Genomic DNA, 6,062 nt, shown 5'->3' on the forward strand with positions numbered 1-6,062 from the left:
GATATTTACCAAGATAGACAATATTCTGAGACACTAAAAAATATGAAACCTCAACCACAATTACCAAGGGGCACAAGGAAATGTTGGGGGATGAGGGATATGTTCATTACCTTGACTGTATAAGGGTATACATATGTCAACATTTATCAGATTTTTTACGTGTGGGTTATTGTCAATTTTTATGTCAATAGTATCTCAATAAATTTGTCTTACAAAGATGATTTTTAAATCAGTTTTTAATGATGTAAAAAACTCTCAGGAGTAATAGCAAGACCTAGTTGTTCTACAGTATTGCATTACTTGCCATTTTTCTTATACTACTTATAATTTCTTGGACATTTGTTTGTACTATCATCATGCAGGAAGTGTCCTAAAGAATAATTCAAGTTAATTTAGAAAATACATAATAGCATAATTATATGGAATTAAGGTTAACACTGAAACAGAACAATATTGACTTACCATGTTCAAATACCATTCACTGTTTCTCATTCCTTATAACAGATCATATTTTTAACTTCCTTCTCAAGATTGTGATAATAGTTTCTCTCACCAATTTCAACCTTGGTACTTGTCTCTTCCTTCCCTTATCCACATGTCTTATTTGCAGCCAAGTACTATAGATTCTACAGTGGGACTGTTCATGAGACACATATCCTCCCTTTTTTGTTCTTGATGCCATGATCCTGGGAAAATATGCCCATTATTGTAATAGTCTAAGTTGTTTAGATCATTGTAAGAGTCTAAGTTGCCTCCAGGTTACTTTATTACTGAGAGTATTTCACATCATCATCTGTCTTTGTATTGTTAAACTTTACTTCTCCACTGCATCCCAATTTAAGGAAACAGTCTTTAGTCAGACATTCAAAGTCTTCCATAACTCTGCCCCCCAACATATCTTTCAAAACCTCATTCTACTCACATGTGTCTGAGACTCCAGAACAACTGAAGTACTCACAATTTCCTATACATTTTTATATTTTTATATCTGATATTCTCTGCTCATCATTTTTATCCCATATCTCTTTCTGTTGAGATTTTTGTCTCTAATGTGCATTTCATGTTTTCATAATTCCCTCTTCCACTAGTGATATCTCCTTCTTATGAAGGGCCATTAATTTGTCACTAGTGTATTACAGATTATGCTTGCATTATAGTTTATTGCAATTGTTTTATAGCCCTTCTTTTGAATCCTTCAGATCAAGGATTTCTTTCATGTTTATTCCTGTATTCACCAAACTAAATGGCACAGAGCAATGCACAAGAGATAGCTAAAATTATTGTTGAGTTGATTTCAAAGATTGTCATTTGAGTGATTATTATGCACTGAATGTATGTGTCTCCCTAAAATTCATGTGTTGAGATCCTAGCCCCCAATGTGATGGTATTAGGAGGTGGAGTTCTTTGGGAAGTAATTAGGTCATGAAGGAGAACCCTTATGGAGATTAATTCCCTTATCAAAGAGACCCTAGGGAGCTCTCTCACTCTTTCCACCATGTGAGAGTACAGCAAGAAATTAGCAGTTTGCAACATGGAAGAAGGTTCCTGCCAGATGTCAAAGCTGCTGGTAGACTGATCTCAGGCTTCCAGTCTCCAGAACTGTGAGAAAGAAATTTCTGTTATTTATGAGCCACTCAGTCTATGGTAATTTGTTTTAGCAGTCTGAACTAAGTCAGTGATGAATCAAAAAATGTGCTACCCCAAAATTTTGCTCACATTACCTTTTCTTTAAGTATCTCTTTTATGTAGTAATATCTCATGAATTTTGTAATCAAGCATCTGGCTTAGTGTTCTAGCCCTGCACTTACAGGAGGCATAATGTTGCTTAGACATAATTTGACTTCTTTTTACCTCTGTTTACAGATTATGCCTTCAAATAGCTCTGCTGAGAAATAGAAGAAAAATAAGATCTTAAGATGTAGTTAGAAGCCAAGGATGCTTGCAATACTGAGTATAGAGATTCCTGGTGTATTTATATGATTATGAGTATCCAAATCACAAAATCTCATTACTTCATGCCAGCATTTAATATAAAGTTTAAGCATGACACATTTTGAAGAACAGTTTCTGTGTAAATAATAGATCAGTTGATCACAGCATTTTCCAGAGGCAGTGAATCATCAGAGAGAAGTACATAATATATTATTTTTGAAGTTGCTAATATTGTCCAGAGAATAACTAAATCCTCCCGAAAAATACCTTCAGCAAACAACTCACTAAATCAATTTGCCATACAAAGAATTGCAGCTGTATACAATATCTATGTTTGGAATCTGTAGAAGAAACCTCTTGCATTAAGTAACATCCACAAAGTCCCAGTTTTACTCTTAGAAGAATTTCCATGTAGAAGAGAGCAGTTGATCAAAGAGTTCCTCTCTCTCCATGAGTTTCTCTTTTCCTTTGAAATATCTACCGTACAGGTCAAGAACGTTGAATGTTTCTCCTTTAGATTTCTTGTCCATGTGTGAGAAGAACACTATAGTGTTCTTAAGATTAAGAATAAAATAAAAACACTAAAATCCTGAGAAGAAAGAACAAAAAGCTATAAAAATGGCCCTTAAACATGTGAGGATATTTAAAATTCAATTATAATAAAAGTAATTCAAATGAAAACTATTCTAAGTTGCCATTTTTCACATACCATGCGGCGAGCCGCTTCTGACCAGCAGAATGACGAATCACCACACGCTAGATTCTTCTCGCATCACACTTTATTGGAGTACAGCTTGGTTTCAGGCGGATGGAAGGAAGACCCCGTACGCTCGAGCCTGTCTGCTTATATAAGGGCTTAAGGACTCGTGTAAGTCCCTGATTCGTCCGTATGGTTATCGCATTTCGCAAGCCGGACTTTGGATAGGCCACTGCTTCAAAACCTGATTAGCATATTAGGTGCATGCGCCCTAGCGGCATGCTTAGCGCATGCGCAATGGCTATCCAGCCGCGCCCTACAATACCAGAAAACTAAAAATTCAAAATCTAGAAAGCATACTCTGTTTCTTAAATTGTGGGGAAGCAAGCACTCTTTTACCATTGGACCCCCAGAAAATTCACTGTGATGAAGGACCCTGATTTTTTATTTTATCTGTGACCATCTAATTTGCCTGTGTTTCACTAAGGCACCTAAAATACTTGTTAGTTGCTTCTCATGAGACTCTATCAAAATAATGTTACCAAGGTAGTGGGCCAGTATAATTTCATTTGGAGTGCCAAAACTAGTGATATCACTGTTCTACATACTTTTTTCTAGCCATCATCTAAAAATTATTACCTATTCTAACCCCTTTTTTGCATATAATTTTGGCCTTTTGAATTCCTTTTTTATTCAATCGCCATCATTAATCTTTCTTGATCCTAGAGTGACGTTTGCTTCATACAGTCACTATTTCCATGATACCTTAGTGTTCTGTTGTGTTTGTTTTATTTGCCTTTTCAATTTCTGGTTAGCATCCTCACAGGATTAATTTTTCTTTATATTAAATTCAAAATATCTGATGTATTTTTTGACTCCTGTGTAGACACTGAAATAATATAGTCATGAATTATAACACATTAAGTTCCTTAAAAAAAATCAATCCATAAAGCTAAAGTACTCCTAATAAAAGGAGGCCTATATATTTCAAAGAAAGTACTTAAAATTACAGGTCTTCTAAAGTAAATGCTCTAAGAGGAATGGGGTTCAGGGAGCAGTCTGTTTTCCTAATTTCAATAAGGAAAATTAAGCCTCTTCTTTTTAGTTTTTATTTGTCCTTACAATAGCTAACAGGTTTTGCTAATAGATTAGATGTAGAAAATGCGAGAAGGGAGACAGGAAAATTTTAAGCCTGAGCAACTGAAGAAAAGATTTAATTAGGTGGGGAAAACTTCAAGAGAAATAGAGTACAGGAGGGGATGTCAAGATTTGGAGTTTTGGTGTATTAAGTTGAAGATAGCTTTTGTACCTCCTAATTGATATGCTCAGCAGGCAGATAGCTATATAAGTTTGGAATTTAAAGGAGAGGTCTGGGTTAGAGGTGTAATTTTTTTGAGTCTTCACTGTACAGACGGCATTTAAAGCAACGGGACTAGAGCCAATCAACCACTTTATCTGTATTCATTAGAGATCCAAAGAGAAGAGATTCAAAGTCTGAGCCCTGAAACATGACAAAGGAAATGAATGGGGAGATAAGGAGGAATCAGTAAAGGAGTTTGTGAAGAAGTGGTCACTGAAGTAAAACAAAACCCACATGAAAGTGTGTATTCTGTATAAGCAGTGAAGAAAATATTTCAGGGAGCAGATTGATCATCTGTGTCAAAGGCTGCTGAAGTCAAGCCAGATGAAGACCAGGAAATACCCACTGGATTTAACAATGGGGAAGACATTGGGACATCCAAAACAACATTTTCTGTGAGTTGTGAGGATGAAAGCCTGGCTGGTATAAGTTTAAGAGCAAAGGGGCAGGAAGGGAGCCCTCTATTATGAGCTCCTTCTGGAAAACCAAACGATTAATTCCAACCAGTACTGCTCCCAATTAGACCAACTGAAAGCAGCACTTGATGAATAGCTTCCAGAATTAGTCAATAGAAAATTCACATGATCTTCCATCAGGATAATGCGAGACCACATGTTTCTTTGATGACCAGGCAAAAACTGTTACAGCCTGGCTGGGAAGTTCTGATTCATCCGCGGTATTCACCAGACATTGCACCTTTGGAGTTTGCATTTATTTCGGCCTTTACAAAATTCTCTTAATGCAAAAAATTTCCCTGGAAGGCTGTAAAGGGCACCTGGAACAGTTCTCTGCTCAAAAAGATAAAAAGTTTTGGGAAGATGGAATTATGAAGTTGCCTGAAAATTAGCAGAAGGTAGTGGAACAAAAGGGTGAAGACATTGTTCAATAAAGTTCTTGGGGAAAGTGGAAAAAAAAGAAAGAGAGAGAAGGGGCAGAAAAGTTTAAGACAGTGAATATAGACCACTCTTTCCAACGGAATTGGTATACATAAGAGCACAGATGGGAAACTGCAGTTGAATAGAAAATAGAATGAAATAGATATTTTTTTAAGATGGAAGAAATTTCAGGATATGTGTATGCTGATGGAAACAATCCATAAGAAAGAAATTGCTGAATGATGTCCTTGACTATATGAGAGGGTACAAGTAGAGGAGTTGGTCTTCGATAAGGACAACAGTAGTATAGCCATGGTAAAGGAAGGAAAGGACACAGATGTTGGTTATTCAGTAATGATGATGGTGGAAATTTAGAATATCCTCCTCTGATTACCCTATATTCTCACAAAAGTTGGAAGATGATCAGAATGGAGTGGGGGAAGTGTGAGTAGTTTAAAGAGCGGAAGGTGTGGGCTTCCCTGGTGGTGCAGTGGTTGAGAGTCCACCTGCCGATGCAGGGGACACAGGTTCGTGCCCCGGTCTGGGAAGATGCCACATGCCGCGGAGCAAGAAGGTGTGTAGTTGTCTATGAGAATGGAAAAATATTGGACCAGCACAGTAGAGTGTATTTGCTGGGCAGCCTTAAGAACCTCTTTGAGGTTATTGCCCTTGAATTTTAAGTAAAAGCAATCAGCCTGGCTATATGTGTGTGTGTGTGTGTGTGTGTGTGTGTGTGTGGTCTAGGTACAAACCAAGGCTTGAATTTTGCCAAGTAAATATGGCAAAGTGAGACTAAGACAAGAGACTTAAGAGTATATGTAAGGGAACTATTATAGTAATTGGCCATGGAATTTAAGATGGCTTAAGAGGGTAGTGAAAAGATGATAAAATCAATGGGTTGTAGTTATTGATGACTGTAACATCAGAGGGTGAAAATTTTAATATAACTATAGACACTTGAGAATGCTTCATTAAGGAACTCAGCAGGATAAACCACATAACTAATATATATAGCGGGTACACGGAACACCATAGAGGGTCAAGAAATTATTCCATGAACAGTTAACATTTTAATTTTTCTAAATTTCAAGAAAAAAATCACAAAATATACTTATTACAGTTTACCAGTTCATGCTTCAGTGTTTTTAATTGAATAATGCATTCTATGGCCATTAACAGTTAAATCTAATATAATGTA

The sequence above is a fragment of the Neophocaena asiaeorientalis genome, unplaced genomic scaffold (genome assembly GCF_003031525.2).
Source record: "Neophocaena asiaeorientalis asiaeorientalis breed wild unplaced genomic scaffold, Neophocaena_asiaeorientalis_V1.1 scaffold464, whole genome shotgun sequence".
Taxonomy (NCBI): domain Eukaryota; kingdom Metazoa; phylum Chordata; class Mammalia; order Artiodactyla; family Phocoenidae; genus Neophocaena; species Neophocaena asiaeorientalis.